The sequence below is a fragment of the Leopardus geoffroyi genome, chromosome D3, assembly GCF_018350155.1.
Source record: "Leopardus geoffroyi isolate Oge1 chromosome D3, O.geoffroyi_Oge1_pat1.0, whole genome shotgun sequence".
NCBI lineage: Eukaryota > Metazoa > Chordata > Mammalia > Carnivora > Felidae > Leopardus > Leopardus geoffroyi.
The window spans coordinates 62228744-62253497 of NC_059339.1; positions in this window are offsets into that span (position 1 = coordinate 62228744).

Sequence of the window (24754 nt, forward strand, 5' to 3'; positions counted from 1 at the left end):
ATTACAATCCCTACTTCACCTCTAATTCTCTTCCTTGTGATCTGGATCCTGCAGACATTTCTAGTTTTAACTCTCATTCTTCCCTTCAGTCTAATTCTAGGGTTTATTTGTTACTGAATCACAGCACAGCTACGCTTATAACAGTACAGAAATGGGTATCTTACAGTGGGGTGCTGTGGTAACACACGCCTATAATGTGTGCCACTGACATAGGAACCAAGCAATGAGACACCATAAAGCTGATGTAAGAGGCTGAAAAGACTGCCGTGCAGGTATGCACTGAATACAGTACTAAAGTTCTTAGTAGAACTGTTGTCTACTATATAGCTGGGAAGGCAGATCACATGCCTAATAAGCTTATGGCACTAGAGGAAGAGGTTGGAAAACTTAAAGTTAATAGTGTGTTTTGGAAAGCTGATTTGTTTCTAGTCTAACAGGATGGCCGCAGAAGCAATAAAGCCACCCCTAGGTCTGCACATGAAATCTACCCTATGCAATCCTGTAGCTCTCTCTCCCTCCACAGGGACCTTGGAAGCCTTATGTGGAAGATGGCAAAATCTTGAGATGGAGAGATCCTAGACCCTAACAAATGCTGGAAGACTTGTCTCCAAGGAAAACTTCCAGGACCTACACTCGACTCACATGAAAGGTAAAAAACCTGTGCCTGTGTTAAATGCTGAGATGCTGCAATTTGTTTTGATAGCAAAGCATGTCCTAAGGGCACCCTGTTTGAGAGCCCACAATGCCTACATCTTCCATTCCAACACCAAGCAGAATGCTATGCATAGAGCTGAATGTTCAGTGCTTCTTAAATTAAATAGAAACAAAACCTCATATCATAAACTGATTTAAATGAATAAAAAATACACAGCCATTAACGGATACTAGTACACAATAACTACATAAGAAATAAACATCAAGGAAGAAAATGGTGATTATGTTTAATATCTCAAAATAATTATTCTTAACAGCTATGAGTCAAATTATTCAATTATAACAAAGTGAATAGAAAACAATAATTAGTTGAGACATTTTCAGAAAATACTCATCATAATCCCCAAATTATTTTTATTTATGCAAATCATTAAGTAAATGGATGAAATATATAAGCTACACTCTTTATAACATATTTATTATTTTCTTACTTAATGCAATAAAAATATCCTAGCAGTGATTTATTCCCTTAAAGGGGTAGAAAATATTAGTAAACAATTCTAGCAAACAGCTCAGAGCAAGGGAAGTCAGGCTTGCTGGATCTGTGACATCCATAGCACTCAGGACTGTGTTCATAAAACTGCTTCTTCAGTGACTCTGCTTTTCAGTATCTGGTTCTGATGGCCCTATCCTACTGCATCAGTCAAGGTGAGTTCCCCAAACATGACAAAACCTGACACAGTGACATGTTACAAGCCAGCAGACACCACGGTTCACAAACTATTAAAGTGACTTTCAGAAACACAGCCTTCCCCCACCCAACTGGCCTCCACAGCTGCCAGATTGGTCTCAGCAGAATTTCACAGCCTCCTTCTCCAAGTTCCACTGCTGATAATTCAAGGATCAGTCATAGTAAACCCAACCTAGCTCATTCCAGGTCACTATCATTTAAGCTCCTTCCACTCACACCCTCTGAGTGCCTTCTTCTCGTTCTACCCATATCCCAATGTCTGGTTCATTAACACCTATATAATGAGATCATGGCTTTTGTCACAAGAGTTTTTTCTGGCTTCTCTTCTAGTTCTTCTGCTCCACTTCTCATACTTCTTGCTAGAGTCCACCCTCACCCTGCCTCCACCCATCCCAGCCTTCAATGTACCTTGCCTCTGATCAATACTGCAGCTCCCCCAGCAATGAGTTATCTGGTACCAGCATGGACTCCAGAATGCTGGCTCTACCTCTGTTCAAACCTCCATTTCATTCCCTAACATTAGAACTTTTCACAGGAACACACCTGAACCTCACACTAGCTTCTTTTGGATGCAGCTAAAGCAAATCCTTAAAATGTGGACTAGCGAAGTTAGTCAAAAGCAACAGATAGGTGTGCTCTTGGGTTGTCCTTCTCAGTGCCCCAAAGCAGGGTCACTGAGGCATACAGGGTCTCTGATGCTCACCTAAGATATGTCCAAATACAGGAAACCACAGCCTCAAAGTCTTGCCACATGGCCCCCAACCCCAATTCCTGTCCCATAAGAGACTGTGTGGATCTCATGTAAATGGCATGGAATAGGTCACAAGGCAGAAACTATCTCAACATTAACTACTGGTAACATAACATACACATGAATGTTGGCAGAGAGAAAAGAGTGATGGTATGCCAGCTGCAATGTGAAGCATTATTTATTTCAAGACTATAGGCGATAAAGGGGTGATTGTTTTCCAGAATTTCTGGGAAAGTATCTCCATAAACAGTAGGGCATCTTGTATCTGGGCAATTTGCCTAGGGGATTAGCCTCAATGGGAATACATTCCTAAAGCTACAAGATGGTCTCAGATTTGTTCAGTTGTGCTTCCCATCTGTAAGAAGTTTTAAAGCACTTACCTCTTTTATATTTATAAATCGTATCTATATGCTATTGTACAAATGCATTATGTTCACTATAAAACATCTTCAATACAAAATTTAAAAGATGAGATGGGACAGAGAAAAAAAGGAAAAAAATAAATGAGTTCTCATACTTTCCCCACTCCCAGTGAACAGTCTTATATAGTCCCTGACAAACAGGAATATCATTTTGGCGATGGCTATTCTAACAAAAGTACTGTAAGCCACAGATGTGACATTAAAAGAGTCGGTGATATGACCAACATCATTCAGCAAGGAATAGACACAGGTGGACAGGACTTTAAAATGCTATTTCTAAACTCTTGCTCTACAGCTCAGAGTCAAAGTTTTCTCTGCAGCTGGAATATGCCTATGTGTCTCTCTTTTATTGATAGAAATTTTACTATGTGTGTTATGGATGCTCTGGGTAAACTTCTCACCATCTCATCATAAATAAACCTATGGGATATTCAACATTTCCCAGTCATCTTTGTCGCCTGGTTCTCTTTCCCAAATTTCCAATTTGGATTGCTTCTTTGGGGATTCATGCCTCCCATTATTTGCAAGACTTTTTTCTTGTGCATTCATCTGCCAGACTCTTCTATGGAAAGATGTGAAGGTGCTGGTGGGGAAAGAGGATCCAGGTACCTTGGCATTTCTGTTTCCATATAATAGGCACCTACTGAAACCAGCTAAAGGGCATTGTGAGCTGTCCTTGACTCTCCAGAGCACAAATAGCATTTATCTCTGGGCAGCGGGCAGCTCCAACGCGGGTTTTTGTCAACCTGTCAATTTTTTTTTTCTTAAACAGAAAGCAGAGTTCAGTAAATAAAGATAAATGATTGTGCTCCTTCTCTGCAGACCCTGGAGCTAAACTGAACAGGCCTCTTATGGTTTGGCCCTGCTTCATTGACTGTTCAGACAGCCCAGTAATACGACAGATGTACCCAGCCGTTCCCTCTTCCCCGCTGTCCATTAGATTATGTTCATTTTGTCTGAGATGCCATTAGAAGTCTCAAGGTCAAAGAAGTCACAGGGAAGAAGAGAGGATGACTAATTTTTTCCTGCAGTCCTTCATTGCCCAAAGAGCCTCCAGACAGGTGGGCTCCTGCTTTGTGAGGGGCACAAATGGGGGTGGGGGGGCCCATGCAATTTACTCGAAATAAAATGCAGGTGTGCAATTAACCCAGACACTTCTGGCAACCAACACAGCCCGACACTGGAAGTTTTATTTGAATCAGGGGAGAATACCATTTGGGATATTTTCCTAAATGACAAATGAATGATTTGCCTGCAACAACATGTTGAAGAATAGCCCAGGGAGAAGAGGGGGCTTACATTTCCTTCTTTCTTCCTTTTTCTTTCTTTCTTTCTTTCTTTCTTTCTTTCTTTCTTTCTTTCTTTCTTTCTTTTCTTTCTTTCTTTCTCTTTCTTTCTCTTTCTTTCTCTTTTTTTCTTTCTTAAGAAAAAAGGTAATTTTGTTTTTAGGTCTCAAATAGCATTTCCCTTGGGATTTCTTGAAGATATCATGCAAATAGGGAATTTGTCCATGCTTAGCAACTGTGATTATGCACGTAATGGTCCTTGAATTTATATAGTGCATTATTGCTGGGCTCAAAGCGCTTAACACACATGGTCACATCATTAACACTTAGAATCATGGAATGTGAAACCTGGAGGAGACTAAGGATCACCTGCTTCAACTCCTCCACAGACAGAAAAATAGGCAGTGCCATCATATGGGGGCCTTCACTTGCTTCGTGCATAAGAGGAAGATTATCTTTCTAAACAATGACAGGGGTTACATTTTCTTCATCTCTAAAAGTCCCCACAGCATTTAGCATAAGCCTGGATACAAGAGAAACAGAGAGGAGTCACAGCATTGACTGATAGTTAGAATTACAGAGCCAACAGTTGAAAAGTAAAAGACCACCTAATCTCTCCAGAATTCCAGGAGATCTGCCCAAATGTCCAGAAAGGGGTTGAACAAAGGGGATATTACATAGAGGGTGTCAGGTTCCATCACTATTTCAACCAGATCCACTATCACATAATTTTTTAAATATTTTGTAAGATTATATGAGATTACTGATTGAAGTTCTCCACTGGTTTAAAAAAAAAAAAAAAAGAAATCCTCATATAGCATCTCGTGATTATCATCTGACTTGACCTTAAGCACGTATGGGAAAAACAGCAGACTTTAAGTCCTGTTCCATAACATCTTGCTGAGTTGGGGGTGTACGAGGTAAAGGCAAATGTAACAAAATGTACAGAGTTATCATATGCATTTTTCTGATGTTCTTGTTCCTATCCAATTTGCATTCAGCAAATTGAGCTGTATTTATTGAGCATCTTATATTGCCACTGCACTAAGATGAAGGCTATGTGGAATACCAGAAAATAAACTCTTTACGAGCTTTGAATGTATTTGAGAAGAAAAAAATCATATATAAATAACTACACATTTAAGAATATAAGTACCAATGTGCATTGTTCAAAACATAAGGGAATAAACCAAAGATAAGTGAGGTCAAAATAGGGAAAACTTACTTAGAAGGGATCTTAGATATTGTTTCTTTATCAGATGGGTAAGCAGGATAGGAAGTAACATGATATGCTCAAGATTACCCAACTTAGAAGAAGCACAACTAACACTGTTCTACACATCTTCTCACCTCCAATTTAGTTTCCTTTTGTACTGTGATGTTTTTTTTAAACTATGAAGAACTGGACTAAAAAGAAATCAGGGTTTAAACAGCAAAGGAGACAGCAGAGTTTTTTCAGTGCAGGAAGAACACAGATGCAAGGCTCAGTGGCCCACAGCCAGCTTGGCCTGTAACAGAAGTTAGATGATCACACAAAACAACTGTAGCTAGCAAACAGTCATCAAGTAAGATCTTCTGTAAAGCACTGTATACTGTGGGAATACAAAAAAAAAAAAAAAAAAAAAAAAAAAGGCAGGGGGCAATACAGTTTCTGCCCTTAAGGAACCCTCTCTAGAGTAGAAGGAACCCTCTCTAGAATAGAAGGATGGGAATATTCACAGATACTGTATTTCAAAATGAGGTGAGTGCCATAGTAGAGGGGCAATCACACTGCTTTGCAGATTGAGAGTATCTACATACTAATGACTGTCAAGTCTCATCCAGATTTAGCTCCTGCATTCCAGACTACATCCAGCTGCCTATTCACATCTCCACCTGGATGTCTTCAGCTCTCCCCAGTTTTGAAAGTCCAAAACGGAATTCATCACTGCCTCCTCCCTTCCTGTATCTTCCACCCCCAATCCTCCTTCTGAGTTCCTCATCTGAGCGACACACATCAGCTGTCCATCCTAATAAGGGGACAAACCACCCTACCCCACTCCATCGATACAGTTACTCAAAGCCAGAAACCTGGGGGTCAGCCTTGACTCCTTCTTCTCCTTCACTTCTTATATCAACCAATTCCTGGTAGTTTCGTCTCTGAAATAGCTCTAAATCTTGTCCATTTTTCTCAACACTCACTGCCAATATCCTAGTCTAAGATATCATTATCTCTTGAACCCTGGTCTTCCTGCTTCCTAGCTTCTCACCTCCAATCCAAGATGCACATTAGAACCTTAAATGATCATCTTTAATTCACATCTGATTGTATACTTCCTCTTACCACTGCTCTTATGAATTAAGTACAAAACTGCTTAATGTGTTACAAAGTTTCTCCCTATTTCCCCGTTACCTACCTCCCCTTATTTCCCACCAATTTCTTTCCCTCTTATGCTCTCCCATCTTAATTTCCCATTAATAATAGGCTCTGCTAGATTCCTTGATATTGTCATATTTTATTCCCTTTGCCCACGCTGTTTCCCTATTTGAATCCCTGTTTACCCTCTCACACAAAGTCACACAGCCACACACACAAAAACAATAAAGACATACACACACTTCACAAAGTTAGTTTCAATTCATCTTCAGATTTCAGTTTCAATCTCATTACTCCAGAATTTCCCTGACCCTAGACCGAGGACAGACCCTGTCTCCATAGCATCTTCTTTCCTCAGACTCTGTTTCCATATCATCTTACTGCTCTATCATAATATGCACCACACTATGTAGTAATTTTCTTAATGTCTGTCTTTTTCATAGGACTGTAAAGTCAAGTCTGATGTGTGCCCTGCTTCATCCCTAGTGCTTGGAACAACAAATGCACATAGTACTTAATAAATTTTAAATGAATGATTACTCAGGTGATATACAGAGCATTTAATGTCAGGTAAGCAAGTCTCTAAAGGTTTAAAGAAGGACACTCTTTAAGTGAAAATTAGGTATATTAGAAACAATTTAAAAGGTTCTTATCCCAGCAGGCTGGTGCTGTGCCTGGATCAGACCACGGCTGACATCGTCATTTTACTGAGCATTAAATTCATTCACAAATGTTAATGGGTCTGAAAAAAAATAATTACAATGGTAACAAATTAGGGGTCTGTTACACTAACTAACTTTTCTCTATTAACACAGAATTTACTTTGAAGAGCAGAAAGAGCCAAGTGAGCAGATTTCATAATTGCAGAACTTTATTTTCACTTTGCTCTAACTTTCCCAGTGAAACAGAACATAAAGAAAGCCTTTTGCAAATGGATAATTACACACTACATCTCAGGATTATGAGATACTGTGTAACCTTTTCTCCTCCTTTTCTAATATGACTGAGCACCATCACAGAGCTATTCTTGCCCTTATGGGGGAAAAAAGGCACTTCAAGTCACTCTTCATATCTAATAGCATGATTTCATGTTTATTAACATATACCCATAAAATGAATAATTTTTCAGCACCTGAAGGGACCATACGGATCAGCTAACCCAAACTTCTATCTTAAAAAGCTGAAACTAAGGTCAAGAAAAGTTAAATGATTCTTTATAACACAAAAATTCTGGAATAAAAGAAACTTCTATCAAATTAATGGTAATGGCTGCATTTTTGGAGCAGCGAAATGGAGGGTCATCCTTGGGTGTGGGAGGAGAAGATGGAGTGGAAACACGTGTTAAATTAAAGGAAAATCAAAATTTATTCAGAGGTCTGCTCACTTAGCTTAGATGGTTTAAGATAAATTATTTGACATTTATCCCCTGCACATCAAGGAAGGTAAGATCTATCAGGTTAGGAGCACAGAATGTGGAGTCACACAGACTTACCTCCAAACCAAAATGAATCCCAACCTACCACTACAGCCTTTCTTTGATGAATGTTCCAGTTGCTTTATCACACAAAGTTTCACCTACACATTATGTTTGGCTAACTTCGGCAACTCTCTCCATTATCACAACGTATCCAGAATTAATCAGGTGTGTGAGCAAACTCCCAGAGAGTTCTGTAATAATGATCTTTTACATGGTTTCTCTTCCACTTACCTGTTAGGAAAAATTTGATTAACTTCAATTTTTTAGACTTAAAACCCTGTCTCTCAGGCCTTCAATTTTTATCTGCATGATGTCTCTCTTGATGCTTATTGTGGGTAACTTTGCAGTTCAACTGGCCATTTGGAGTAACACAAACCAAACAACAGCTTGAGCGCATCTTATCTTTTCATCATGTTGTATCTGACTTTTCCCATTTAGAAGTTTTCCAGTCAAGCAAATTAGTTCATTTTTCTTACTAAACACAAAAACTTAAATCCCTCATAAAGAATCAAGGTGTCAGAAGATCTATCAGTAGAATTCAAGGAATGAAAGTTTCATAAGATCTCTCCTTCACTAAGAAAGTAATGTTTTATCTTTACAAATAAGAATTCAACTTTGGAAACCTTTGATAAATCCACCAAAACAACTCTAGTTAAAGTCAACGATGACCTTTAGTTGCTAAATCTAATGATTAAAATTTAACTTTTCACGTGGCCTCTCCCAGTAGCAGTATATGACATAACTAATTACTCCCCCTTCCTTGAAGTCTCTCCTTCTTTTGGCCTTTGGGTGACTGTTCTCATTTAATCTCCTAGCTGGCTCCTGCTTCTCAGATTCTGTTTCCATTTTCTCCTCATTTTACCAAACTCTAAACACTGGGCTGCTCCAGGGGTAAGTTATAGATATTTCCTTTATGTACACATATGCACCCAAGCTGTGGCTTTAAATATTATCTAAGTGCTAATCATCCCAGACCTATCCATTAAAACATATTATTTTATAAATAACTACCTTTTCAACATCACCAACTGGATGTCTGATAGGCATCAGACATTACCTAACCTGTACAAATTAATACTCTTGATTTTACCCAAAATCTGTTCCTCCTATTGCCTTCTCCATCTCTATACATGGTAGTTCCATTTTCCCATGGGTTCAGGTCTAACATCTTGATTTCTCTATTTAACTCATATCTTACCTCTAACCCCAAAACAAATCCCACTGGCTCCATGTTCAGAATCAAAAGAGTGTAACCATCCTTCTACCTTCAGTGACACTTTAGTACATGCCACTATCATTTCTCAGCAAGAACGCTGCAATAGCTTTTTAATTGATCTCCCTATTTTTACTTACAAAATGTGAGTAATTTATTTAAAAACTTAAATCTGATCACAACTTTACTCAAATTCTTTAACTTCCAATCTATACTGGAATAGGAGGCATGTCTTCCCAGGGCCTACTAGGTTCTACACAATCAAGATTTCACTACTTCACTGGACATATCTCCTGACCTCTCCCTATTTTTCACTGCATTCTAGCCATACTGGTTTTTCTGTTATTTTCCAAATGCGTGAAGTCACTTCTGTCTTGAAACCTTTGTCTCTTGCTATTTCCTTGGTCAAGAAGACTCTTCTCCCACATATATAAATGATTTGCCACTTCCTTCTTCATTTCTTCACTGATCTACACAAAATACTATTGCCCTCCCAGGCTTCTTCCTATGCTCATTTTTCTGCTACATTTATCTCCATTGCAATTGTCATCATCTGATTTACTATAGATTTACTTATTTTTCATCTGTCTTTCCCCATCAACTCCACCAGAAGGTAAGTTATATATAAGCAGGAAATTTATTTTGTTCACTGCTAATCCTCAATACCTAAAATAGTGTCTGGCACATAGTAGGTGTGCAATAAAAAATGTCATGTTTGAATGAGTCAATAACTGAATGAATGGTAACTGTATTAAATGAGTCTTAATTTGAGTCTAAAAAGAACATGGCTTTTTACTGTAAATGCTACAAAGGGCAACAAAAATTGGGGCTCAAATTATTAGTCAAGACATCAGTGACATATAAAAAAAGATACCTGTGGTATAATTTGAGGAACACTGGACAAGTTCTCCAGATCAAGAAGAACCTTTAAGTTGAATGACATTGAGGTTTAAATTTCATCTCTAAATATTAAAATCCCAAGCAAAAAAAAAAAAAAAAAAAAACAAAAAAAAAAAACTATCTCACTCATAAAGTCATTTAAAAAAAAACTTTTTTAAGCCATCTAGTTATGGTCACCAAAAAAATTTTTTTAACATTTTCTACAAACATGACTCTTAGCAAAACAAACAAAGTCCCTGCTTTTCCTACACTGATATCTAAACACAAGTCATGATCTTTGTGAATATAATTATGTGAAACGATTGCCAATCCATCATTCCAAGGTAAAAGTGGTGAACTTGGTTAATTCTGCATATTGTTTTTATTTTTTATTTTTATTTAATTTTTTAAATGTTTATTCACTTCTGAGAGACAGAAACAGAGCATGAGCAAGGTAGGGGCAGAGAGAGAGGGAGACACAGAATCTGAACCAGGTTCCACACTCTGAGCTGTCAGCACAGAGCATGACGCAGGGCTCAGACCCACAAACCACAAGATCATGACCTGAGCACAAGTTGATGCCCAACCAACTGAGCCATTCAGACGCCACTGTTTTTATCTTTTAAATACCTGTATTTTTTTTTTTATTTTAGTGAGCTAGTTCTAAAGTCTGGCTCTCTTAAATGAGAACAAACTGAGGGCTGATGGGGGGTGGGAGGGAGGGGAGGGTGGGTGATAGGTATTGAAGAGGGCATCTTTTGGGATGAGCACTGGGTGTTGTATGGAAACCAATTTGACAATAAATTTCATATAATAATAAAAAAAAAGGACATATCACATTCAACTTACAAAATGTCAAACATCCTATTGGATGTATTTAAGGAATATCAATTACTGGACAGGTAATAGAGAATTTGCTAAATAAATATGTTACAATGACAAATACCTTAGGAAAAAAAAATTTTTTTAAATAAAGTCACTGAGACAAGAGATCATACAGAAAAAAAAAAAAGTCTGGCTCTCTTTATAAAAATTTTTCCTTTTCTCTGAGGCAGCCAAAGACCAAGCACAGGTGATTGATGGAATCATCATCAATTACTCTTCTGAATCTCTCAACACTCTGGCCAGTACAATACAATTAGTAGTGCTAATACTAATAACCAATGATGTTCTCTCTTATGGTATTTATTAAAATTTCATGTATTTCCATCATAGTGATTAGCATATTGCCCTTCTCATACTAGCTACACAATATATATTTTTTAATTTATATGCACTATGGTATTCTTTTAAAAGACCTGGATTTGAAAGTTAAAGGAACTCTGTTCTTACCCAGGGTATAATGCTTATTAACTGGAAAATCTTAGGCAGCCTAAACTCTCTACATTGAGAATTTCTCATTATCATTGAGATAATTATGTCTATCTCCATTCACAAGACTGCAGTGAGAAATATAAGAGGTCATTCATGTGAAGCTCATAGTACTGCACCTTGTACATTATAGACATACCTGCTGTTGGTTGAATCTAAATCTGAGTTAATCTCTTCTTTGATTGTAGCCTCTAGAGCCTGAATTCTCACCCCTGGCCATGTTGTAGAATCTCTAAATAAATTTTACAAAACACTGATCCTCTAGGCCCACCCCAGATTAATTAGTTTATCAGGAAAGAATATGGTCATAGGTAATTTTTCAAAGCTGTCCAGGTGATTCTAATATACAAACAAGGGTAGGAACCATGTGCTGAAGTCAATCTGCCTATGTTCAGACCCTAGCTCCACCACTTACTTGCTACATGACTTTGGTCAAGTAAATTAATCCCTCTAGGCTTTATCCCCCTAGTCTGTAAAATGAGATTAACAATTGTACCTTCTGGCCAGAGTTGTTACAAGGATTCAAAGACATAATCCATAGAAAGTGCTTAAAATACTATCTCTAGTACATACTTAAAGCTCAATACATGAGAGCTAAAATTATTAATAAAAATCATCTCTATTTCACTCTTCTCAAGGCCAGAGGCTGCCATGTGTTCATTTCTCATCACAAACATGAGATAATGTAACTAATGCGTGGTTCATTTATGATTATAGACCAGTTAAGGAATTCTTTTGGGTATGATGCAATGAATAACCTTACAGAATAGAATCCCACTGTAAGTCACTATCCACTCAAAGCTCAAAGAAGATCAACTGGGGACCACTTAGGGTAAGACATTCACCTGGGAAATAAGTGAGAAGAAAAATATCACAAAGGGAAATGAGAGATCATGCAAGCTCACAAAGTTGTGCTTGGCTGGTCTTAGTGGAGAGCAAATGGGAAGGGAAAAGAAGGCTGTTTTAACATATTCAAATTATGGAAAAGAGCAATTTGGAGGAATCCTACTCTTCAAGACAACGGTGATATTGACTATGGGGTGGGAAATCCCTGGAAGCTCACCTCTTTGACATGAAGATTGAGCATTCTATTATTGCATAAGTAGAACATTAACAAGACGATATTAAAAACCCAGTGGTGATCTATGTTTCAATCTTCAGAGCAAAACTTATCAAGAAGGACACACTGTATAATGGCTAAATATGTTTTCTTCATTATATTGGCACTTCACAAATTCAAAAAGGAACACTTAGCTCACACCATTTGTTTTCCTCAGACAGTTCCAAGAAGAAAAATGCTAAATAATTATATTCTTGTTACTCTCCAGAATTTTCATTTGATATTCAATATGAAGACGAATAGGAGGAGGTGGAACATAATTTCTCTTCACCTATGTGATACAGTACTTTTATTATCCAAGCTCTTTACTGAAAATTTAATAGACTGCTTATAGCCTACCATTTAATCTATGAACTTTGCGTTCTGTTAATTCCCACACTGACTACATAATACAGGGAGAGTTTTTCAAAAAATGAGTTTGTAGTAACAGTAACTAAGTTGACATACGGTGAATTGTTCTATTTTCTGGCATTTTTATTGAAAAAACATGATGCTTGCTACATTATAGTAATGATGATGATTATTTCCAACATATTTAATAAAGTGCTTTAGATTTGACTATTTCTATTAAATTAACCAGATGGTGATAGCACATAATTTCACCCAGAAATGTACATTAATTATTAACAATAAATGTAGGGCAAAACAACAGACTTCAGTAATATAACTGCACATCTGCAAAGGAGATTGTTGGCGATTTGAAAATGCTAATTCTGTGATTAATCTTCCATTTGGCCACTGAGCAGCAGAAGTTGTGCAAACAAGAATGCTAAGATGAATGATGGAACATGCAGATTTCAACTCGGATTCTGATCTCAGACAGCAGGAGACTTTGGTAGGCGGTAGGAACTTCTCACCAAAAATATGTACTTTTATCACAGAACCATTCAGGGGAAGATGTGTTCTGTTTTCTTCAGTTGAGGCATCCGTCCTTGGGATAACACAGGAAGCCCTTTCTTCCTGCTTTGCCAAAGATTTCAAATCCTCCATGCTGTAGCCTCTCACTTCACAGAATTACCATTTTCACATAGCCTGAAATCCTCTTTCCACAATACAAGGAAGATTATCCTCTATTGTTGCAAAATCATGGTGACTTCACATCTGAAATACAGTGTGCAATTCTAAGCACTTCACCTCAAGGGAGATAGAATAACAACGGAAAAGTTCCAAATAATCAAGTGAACTGATTAAGAACTTTCTGTGGGAGAAGAGACTGGGAGAAAAGGAATCTTCAAACCAGAAACAAAGGTAGAAGGGAAAGACAATCAAAGTCTTTAACACTACAAACGATGAATAATAGGTCAACTCCACACTGGATGAGCAAATCCCACATGGTAACAACACAGATAATCAAGAAGAGTTCATATGGTGAGATTTTTTGAAATGGACATATTTTATAGCTTAAAAAAGCAGAAGGGAAAATTTAAGGAGGTCCTCTTTATAGAACTTCCTGATCTTTGCAACTCAAGAAGGGACATAAACTGAAAGTACAATTTTAGAAATTTTTCATCTCTTTTTAAAAGTTTTTATTTGAATTCCACTTAGTTAACATACAGAGTAATATTAGTGTCAAGTGTATAATATAGTGATTCAACACTTCTATATATTACCCAGTGCTCATCACAAAATGTAAATTTTTCATCTTATTTCACAGAGAATACTTTCAAAATGAGTTATAAGATATTGTAGGAAAATAATTAGCCAAAGATAATTAATGATTTGCTTTTATAAGGTAATGTGTGAACATCTTAGATTCTAACAGTCAGAAGGGATATTTAACAAAGTCCCTGTATCTCCTACTCGGGATAAACCTTAATAATAAAAAAAATCAACAAAATTATGGGGCTCCTGTGTGGCTCAGTTGGTTGAGCATCTGACTCTTGATTTTAGCTCAGGTAATGATCTCATGGTTTGTGGGATGAATCCCACATTGGGTTCTGCACTGACAGTGTGGAGGCTGCTTAGGATTCTCTTTCTCCTCTGCCTCTGCCCCTCCCCTGCTTGAGCTCTCTCTCAAAATAAATAAAATAAACATTAATTTTTTTAAATCAACAGAATTGACAGACTGACCAATAAAAAGACTAAAATTAGCAGAATCAGGAATAAAAGAGAAGACATTACTATCAGCCTATTAAAAGGATTATATTACTATAAAAAATGATAAAGGCATATGATGTGAAATTTTATACCAACAAATTAGCCAACCTAGATAAAATGGACAAATTCTTAGAAAGAAACTATTGAAACTGATTTAAGAAGAAACAAAAAATCTGAATAGACTTATAAAAAATAAAGAGATTGAATCAGTAATCAAAAAACTCCCCATAAAGAAAAGCCCAAGACCAGATGTTTTCACACATGAATTCTACCAAACATCACCAAACGGCAAATATTTCACAAACTCTTGCAAAGATAGAAAATGAGGGAAAACTTACCAATTCTATGAAGCCAATATTCTATGAAGGCCAATATTACTCTGATGGCTAAACCAAACAAAGATATCACAAGAAAACTATAAACCAATATCCATTATAAACACAGATGCAAAACTTCTCAACAACGTACTAGCAAACCAAATCCAGCAACATACAAAAAGGCTGATAGGGGTGCCTGGGTGGCTCAGTCGGTTAAGCGTCCAACTTCAGCTCAGGTCACGATCTCACGGTCCGTGAGTTCCAGCTCCGCGTCGGGCTCTGGGCTGATGGCTCAGAGCCTGGAGCCTGCTTCTGATTCTGTGTCTCCCTCTCTCTCTGCCCCTCTCCCGTTTATGCTCTGTCTCTCTCTGTCTCAAAAATAAATATACCTTGAAAAAAAAAACTTTTTTTTCAAAAAGGCTGATACACCATCACCGAATGGGATTTATCCCCAAAATGTAAAATTAGTTCACCATATGAAAATTAATACTACCATACTAACACATATTAATAGAATATAAGACAAAAAAACATATATAATCTCAGTAGATTCAAAAAAGGGATTTGATAAAATCCAACACCTGTTCATGATAAAAGCACTCTACAAAATCAGAATGGAAGGAAATTTCCTCAATCTGATAAAGCGTGTCTATGAAAAACACAACCAACATTACACTTAATTGTGAAACACTGACAGCTTATCCCTTAAGGTAGAGGTGTCCACTATTACCATTCTGTTCAACATTCTGGAACTACCAGCCATAAAAATTAGACAAGAAAAAGAAATAAAAGGCATCCTGATTGTAAAGAAAGAAGTAAAACCAATCTCTATTTGCAGATGACATGATTTTGCATATATGAAATCTTCAGGAATTCACCAAAAAAAAGCTCTCAGATCAATAAAAAAGCTCATCAAGGTTGCAAGATACAAGATCAATATGCAGAAATCAATTGTGCATTACAATACAATAGCAATGAATAATCCTAAAAGCAAATTGAGAAAACACTCCCACTTAAAGTAGCATCTAAAGAATAAAATAGTCAGTGATAAATGTAACAAAAGTAGTGCAAGACTCTTAAATGCTAAAAACTATAAAACCATTGTTGGAAAAAATTAGTCTTAAATACATGCAAAGACATCCCGTGTTCATGGATTAAAAATCCCAATATTGTTAACATGACAATACTCCCCAAACTGAGCTACAGATTCAATGCCATCCTCATCACAGTTTCAGCTAACTTCTTTGTAGAAATTAACAGGCTGACCTTGAAAATCACATGGAAATTCAGGAGCCCAGAATGCCACAAACAATTTTGATAGAGAAAAATAAAGTTGGAGGATTTACATTTCAATATTTTAAAACTTACTACAAAGCTAAGGTAATTATGATAGGTTTGTACTGGCACAAAGGTAGACACATCAATGTGTCAGTGTATCAGTGGAAAAGAATTAGAGTTCTGAAACAAACTTTTACATTTATGGTCAATTACTTTCAACCAGGGGACCAAGATGATTCAATGGGGGAAAGAACAGTGTTTTCAACAACAACAAAATGAACTTGGACTCCCACCTCACATCATATACAAAATTAACTCACAATTAAATCATAAAACTAAATGTAAAAGCTAAAACTATAAAACCCCTAAAATAAAACACAGAAGTAAATATTTGTGACCGTGGACTAGGCAATGGTTTCCTTCAAATGACATCAAAATCACAGGCAACAAAAAAATATAGAGATAAATTGTACCTCATAAAAATAAAAAACAAAAAAACTTTTATGTTTCAAGGGACACCATCAGGAAAGTGAAAAGACAACCCAAAGAATCAGAGAAAATATTTGTTCATTATATATCTGATAATGGTCTAATATCCAGAATATATAAAGGATATTTAAAATTCTTAAAACAATAAAAAAAAGACAGACAAATAACCCAACTAAAAATGTGTCAGGGTGCCTGAGTGGAGCAGTCGGTTAAGCATCCGACTCTTGGTTCCAGCTCAGATCATGACCTTGAGCTTCCTGAGTTCGAGCCCATGTCGGGCTTTGTGCTGACAGTTCAGAGCTTGGAGCATGCTTTGGATTCTGTGTCTCCCTCTCTCTCTCTGCCCTTCCCCCGTTCACACTCTCTCTGTCTCTGTCTCTCTCTCTCAGAAAAAAGAAAACATTTAAAAAAATTGTTTTAAATGTGTCAGCACATTTGAAAAGATATTTTTCCAAAACAGATATACAAATGGCAAATAAGCACATGAGAAGATGTTAAATGTCATTAGTCATTAGGGAAGTAAAACCAACAGCACAATAAAATACCTCTTCACTAGAATGGCTCTAACGAAAAAGATAGACAGTAACTAGTGTTAGTGAGGATGTAGAGAAGTTGGAGCACTCCTTCACTGCTGGAGGGAATGTAAGTGCAGCCACCTTGGAAAATAGTTTGGCAGTTACTTTAAAAGGTAAACACAGAGTTAGTACATAACCCAGGAATTCCACTCTGAGGTATATACCCAAGAAATTTAAAAATATGTTTACGTACAAAAATGCATACAAATGCACTACCCATAATAACCAAAATGTGGAAACAACTCAAGTCTATCAATTGATGAATGGATAAACAAAATGTGGTATATCCATATAATGGAATATTTTTCAATAAAAATGAAATAAGTACCGATACATGCTACAACATGGATGAACCTTGAAAGCATTATGCTAAGTTATAAAAAGAGTCAGTATAAAAGTACATAGAATGTGTGATTACATTTATATGAAATATTCATAACAGGCAAATCCATACAGATAGAAAATAGATTACATGATTTCTTGTTAGGGTGATGAAAATGTTCTATAATTAGAGAGTGTTCTGTACAAACTATAAATGTATTAAAATTTTTTAAATGTATTAAAAAATATATACTCTAAATGGGTGAATTTTGTGGTATATAAATTATATCTCAATAAAAAGTAATCACATATTAGTTATGCTGGTTTCTAAGTTTACTACTTCATGGATACAACCAGAAGTGAAACCCCTTTCAGGCCATTTATCACTATCCTCCCATTTGTAGGCAACTGGAAAAAAAAAAAAAGTCTCACCCAAGGTAAAGCTCTCTGACATAGCCTATCTCTTAAGATATCTGCCACAATTGTTATAACCAAGAGTGACAATAATAACACCTAAACACAACTGTTCTTTTTACATAAAGGACATGGAATAATAAAATCCCTGTATTCTTGACTGCAAAAGAGCAAATAAGAATAACATTATGACATGGTTCAAGACATTAAAATTTCAGAATATCCTATGTTTACATCCTCTTCGCTTCTTATAACGTTTAGGTATTCTAAGGGGAATATTGTGCTGTTTTGTGTGCTGTCATAGTATAGTTTATCAAGTTCATTTGCTCATATTTTAAAGTTGCTCCTGTGGCCTGCTTTTTAAGTTTGTCTTAGGGGACACTAGCTAGCCAAAAGGACTAGGTGTCTTAACAATGGTCATTTTCCTAATTTCTCTAACCAAGATAATCATGCATTGTAGGGGTGCCTGGGTGGCTCAGCCAGTTGAGCCTCCGACTTCGGCTCAAGTCATGATTTCAGCATTCATGGGTTCGAGCCCCATGTCCAGCTCTGTACTCACAGCTCGGAGCCTGGAGCCTGCTTCGAATTCTGTGTCTCCCTCTCTCTCTGTCCTTCCCCTGTTCACACTCTGTCTCTCTCTCTCTCCCAGAAATAAACATTAAAAACTTAAAAAAAAAGATAATAATGCAATGTCTACGTTGCTGGTCTTTTGCAGTTAAAAATAGAGGACTGTCTTAACCTTCAGAAAATTCCCATGGTATGTCATAGTCTACACCGTCTCAGGACAGTGGAATACCAGGAACAGTTCAGGCAACAGAGTAGCACAGGGACATGGGGGAATTAATTAATTGGAAATTCTGGTCTTTCTGAGAATAGTCAGAGTGAGAAGTCTAAAGGGCTGCGTTCGATAGGGAAAGTAAACTATAGATTGGATTTGGTCAGGAATCCTTCCATTTGTCCATCCACACTACCCCCCATCCACACTATCTCTTTGTTCAGTATCCAAATATGTTGTAGACACTAAACCAGAAATGAAGTATTCAATAGCCAAAGAGGCCAGAGCTGAAGGGGGTAAAACAGTAGACATTATGGCAAGAATCCAAGTAATTTAGAAACAACGGAGATATGGTTCCAAATTAATAAATCCATTGTTGCAAGACCATGCCAGTAACAGAATGCCCAAAGATACTAAGCTCTGTACTTGCTCCATTTTGTCTTTCAACCTATTTAACTCTCAAAGAATGTGAGATGGGTATCATATTTTACAAATAAGGAACATAATGATCAAGGAAGTTAAATAACTTGCCCAAGATAATTCAACTTGTAATTCTGGATTCTGACTCCAAAGCCCATGATCATTTTATTATGCTATGCTGTACACAAGATTCCCCTATGTAACAGGGCAGGCAAACCTAGACAAGCTAGAGTTCAAAACAGAGTTACAGTCCCAGAAATGAAAATGATTGCCATGTAAAAAAAAAAAAAAAAAAAAAAAAAAAAGAGCTCATCATCTTATAGGTTACCTAGCATATCAGAACACTAGGAAATAAGTGCCACAAATGAGTCAGCTAAAGTCACTGATATCTGGGGGTCCAGACTATCTCAGGAACTGGGTACAGGTGATCCCAGTGAAAAAAAGACATCATTAATTCTGGCCAAGAGAGAACAACATGGGGCTCACCAGAAACAAAACCCTAAGATACATTTCATTCTGAGTACTTGTAGCAAGGCTCAAATCCTTAAATTCTCACCAAAAGTTGAGATTTTCTTATCTGCAATATCTTTCTTCTAGTATTAAAGGGGACATTTACCTTTCTTCTTCCAATATAGAAACAATGCTTCTTCAAGCTGACAACCAAAGAGTAAATACCTACTTAACTTATCTTCTGGTTGCAATGAACATTACTTTGATTTGATAACTGCTAATGAGGACAGCAGACATCAATGATACAGACAAACCACTGGGTGGAAAACAGAAATATCAACATAGGCACAATCTCCTAATTTTCTCATCTTTGGTGTACATTAGTTGGTTAATGGACTTGAGCCAGGATATCTACACAGACAAAACAAAGTGGATAATTGAGCAATTATCTGATTAATTTAAGCACTAAAGAACGTGACTTTGGATAATTAAGATTTTGTTCTAAACTGCTGGAGCATCTTTCTTTGGGGAAAAATCATAGAGACATGAGCAGAAGCAGGTATGTATATTTGTTTTTCCATACTGCATTCTAGAAAGCCTGAAGAAACTTAACAGGGCTGGAAGAGGGACCCAACCTTTGGAGTGTTTTCTACAAACTACATGATTAGGCATGCCTCTCTGCTGCCATCATTCACAGCCAGGATACAAACCGAAATAAGACATGGCAGAATTCTAGCTTCAGTCCTTTTCTGGAAACTTAGTGCTTATGATTCGACAGAGAACAAGTCCCCCTCCTCTAGTGTGGTTGGGGGTCCAAGTCTTGTAATTGCAGTGACATAATGTGTCAACTTAGTGGCAGGATCAAACATGCCAGCACTCTTGGTTGAGAAACACCAGCCCCTCACATGGCATGATGGATATGGGGATGGGGATGTTGGGATCTAAGCCTTGCCATATGGCACTTGTCCATAATTGGTTCCCATGAAGCTGTGAAGGCAGCCAACCACTTGGTAATTGATCAGGCTTGAACAGGTTAGCCCTAATCTATCAGTATTATTATCCATGTTTGACAGATGAGAAAACTGAGGCATGAAGAGACTGAGTCTAGCTCAAAGACATATATATCAAAGAACTGGTAGAACCAGGGCCAAATCCCAGGTCTGTTTGACTCCAAAACTGCTATTGTCCAATGACCTCATGTACCCCTATTCCCATAAAAGTGAAAATGAAGTATATAATTATGTAATTAATTATCTCTCTTGGGATATTTTCATTGTTAATATGTAATAAGGCAGTTAGCTCAGTATACTGCAACAGACATTCCCCCTAATTACATCGAGTATCTAGTCATGACTGGCCCATTGGACCAGAATGATCCAGATTGCTAAACAGTGTAGGAGAGACTGTCCCCCAGAACTTAAAATGAAAAGAATTAAAACCAGATGCAGAAGGAATGGAATATGTAATAATTCTAAAATAGTCAAGTAAACAAAATCATATGTATACACTAATTCAAATACTCCAAGGCAGGTCAAAATATAAACTTTAACCATATTTTCGTGGATCAAAACAGACCAAATACTGAAAATTCTATACCTCAAACTTAATATGAAAAATTAAATTTCCCATTAATCAGGCAGTTTATAGTCAAGTTCAACTCTATAGAGTATTACCTGTATTGACACAGCCAAGATTCCTCAAGGTTGCATACTCCTCCAAAACATCAGCCAAAACCTAAACAAAAACAGATTTGCATGATATTGTATTTATTCAGACACTTGAAAAAGAAATTTTACATCTTCAGTAACTACTTAGCAGGAAACCACAGAGCAAAAGTTTGAGAGGGTAGTTGGTTAGGGATATATTTCTTTTTTTATAATTTTTTTAACGTTTTTTATTTATTTTTGAGACAGAGAGAGACAGAGCATGAACAGGGGAGGGGCAGAGAGAGAGGGAGACACAGAATCTGAAGCAGGCTCCAGGCTCTGAGCCATCAGCCCAGAGCCCGACGTGGGGCTCGAACTCACGGACCGCGAGATCGTGACCTGAGCTGAAGTCGGATGCTTAACCGACTGAGCCACCCAGGCGCAGTTAGGGACATATTTCAATGAGAAAGAAGTGTACTAGCTTCTAGGACTTCCTAAAGAGTAAAAGCAGCTCAAAATGGTGCATGCATATGTCTAGCACCAAGTATAACAAAAATCCAAGTGCAAAATAATTTGTTTTGAATTGAGAAATGAGGAATTTTGAGTGATTATACTAATTAGTTCTTTTTGTGAAGGGGGAATGTTAGAGAGCTTCTATATGAGGATCTGTTTTCCAAGGGCAACAGAAAACAGAAGTTTTCTCTATTGGAAAATTATGGCCAATGATTTTTTTTTTTTTTAATTAAAACACCCTGACTTGAAAAGCAAAGCAAGAAAGGAGTCATACATAAATTTCAAGAGTGAGAGGGAATTATATGTCATATGTAATATCAACTGGCAATACCAGGACACTAGAATGGACAAGAATTCCTATGAAAAATTGCCTGGTCTAAATAGCAATTAAGGATTTAATGGGGGAAAGTAATCAAGAATATGGGTGATCTAGCCAGTAAAAGAGCATTAAATGAGTGATACAGTACTCAAAATATGCCCTGTGAATATTCATGAGTTGATCTTATTGTGACTTATCTACATGGTGACATTTTCCAGTAGGAAAACATTTGACTAAAAGAAAATAGCTCCTGAGCTTCTGAACATAATCAAATTTATAGTGTAAAGGAAGAAAATTAAGTGCTATGAGTACATGATGGGCAACTGGATAAAATGTTAAAGAATAGGGACTATGCGACTTAAAATGATGATTTATCGTTTTAGAAAACTCCACATGGTTTGATTATGTTCATCCCAAGAAACAGAAAACACACAAAAAGTGGCTGGTTTAAAAAGACAGAAATATCTTCCTGGCCTACCTCTCAAACATTTTTGCATATGCTTGTTCACTAAGATAATTGCTTTCATTGAAAATGGAAAAGGGTTATAAAGAAGCTTCAGATAAGAAAAAAAGTTCATGCCCAAATTAAGAAAAATCTGCCCTTTTGCTCTTGTGAGGCTACCTGGAGGAAAACAGTAACAGCAACAGAAGTAGCAACAAAAGTCCACTTGGGGAATAAAGGATCAACTTAGGAAAACGACATAATTTCAGAGCCCTCAGTGGATATGGAAATAAGGAGAACCAAAATATGTGCGTGCAGGTGAAATGTTGGCTGAACTTAACGCACGCAAAAGAACCTGCTGAGAAAATGCATCAAGTTTGACCTGAATTAGCCAGACAGGCTGTCTAATGCTGTGTCTGCATATCAGCAAATAGTATAAGACTGAATAAATATATATGTAGTTTGTCGCCATAGCACTTCCTTGTGAACATACTGTCAACACTATTTTCTTTTTACATCTTGGGCCAAAACATGACAGTCAAATGGAGTGATTTTCCCAGATATATTTGTTTTTCTTTAGAAAGTAGCTGACCATGGTTTCTAGATATGCAGGAGGTGTTCCCCTTCTTTGGTTGGTGATCACAAGCCCACCTTTTTTTTTTTTTTTCTGAAGCTTTGCCTTACAGAGATACTAATGACCACTCCCAGCCAACTTTCCTTTCTCTTTTTGGCATCACAATCATAAATACATTCAGCACCCAAGATTTAAACAAAGGAACACTTCTCTGGCAACTTAACAGAAAAGAAAATCTTGATCATAGCCAAAGAAATTCTGTGCCCTTCAGCCTCAGAAATAAAGTCCAACTTTTTCCCATTCATAGTAATTGCATTTAAGAGTCAGTCCAAGTTTTCTGCAATGCCATGAGAAAAGGAAAATGTGCATTCCTGACCTGCCCCCAACAACTTTTATACTTAAGTCTGAGATTTACAGGTCTCTAAAGTTAATGTGAAGATGAATTTCACTTAAAGGTATTGAAACTTAACAAGAACTCCAAACATTCTTCCTTTCCATCAAAAGTAAAATTCTTGGTCGGTTTGCTTCCTGGGGAAAAAAAAGTACATGATCACTAGGGAGATGGATATTTATAATTGATACACCCTGTGAATGTCAGCTTCAGCATAACTTTTCCCTCCACACTTGTCATGGTGTCGCATTCATCCTTGAGGGATCCATCAATTCACACAGTAGCATCAGGAGGCCAGAAGGAAAGTTTGTCTTCATTTCTACCTTCCTTCCAAGGTTAACTAACTTCAGATCACATTCAGACTAAAATAAGGAATTTGGTTTTTTTTTTCCTGGGTTTTAGTTCTTAAATGTAAAAAAAGAAAAAGAAAAATTAAGCATAAAATGAGTATGATACATATTCATGAAGGTCAAAGCAATACTCAAGTTATTGCAGTGTTGGTGACCTTGAGCTGTTATCAATTTACTGACCTTTATCTGTAAGGATCTGAAAAAACGTACCCCAAAGATACTGAATACCTATAGATTTAATGATACATCCATACATTTCTACTAGTAAAAACATCTGTAAATACAGAATCATACAATGATGAGGTGTTGATTACAACAAAGCAACGACAGTGACTCATTTCACTACAATGAAGCCTTCAGCCGAAAGGATGAAGAATCATTATGTTGGTGCAAATGTGTAAAAGTAAAGTAGAAGCAGAGCCAAAGTTGTCTTCTTTTTGCTACCTGCTACCTTTGTGTTCTTGTCCCCAACATTACACACTAGCTCTTTCCTTACTCTTGATTTGTATATAGCACTAAAAATCCTCAGTACTATGTTTTTAATATTATTTCTGTGAGCCCCAGTTTAGCTGGGACTGAGATTTCTTGAAATATTTTTTTATAGTTTCAAGGTTCTCTGTTGCATTTCCTCTTAGTCATGTACTGCTTTCTTCTGTTCTTTTAATCTTTGACTTCATCTGATTTTAAAACCAGCATAGTCAAATTTTCTCTAAATGACTATTCATGCTCTGAATATATAATCTGAATTTATTTTTCAGACTCTCCCATCCCCTCTTTAGCCACACAACTGCCTCAATACCAATCTAATGGTGTTTAACCCATAGTGTGAAGAGACTTCTCTACCTTACAGATCTCCTTCTTTCTTACCTGATCTTTTTGTTTCTCTGTCCCTGCTTCCTCCACATCTTGATACTCCACCACCCACAACAACGATAGCTCTTCTTCCTCTACTTATCCTTGCCGTTGATTCTCTTCCTTGGCAAAATTATCCAATGCCATATCTGACTAACTGTTCCACAAGCAACTCAAAGGCCACATGTTCAAAGCCTAGTGAGTCAACCCTCTGCCCAAATGAGCTCCTTTTCCACAGAGGGTCACATCTC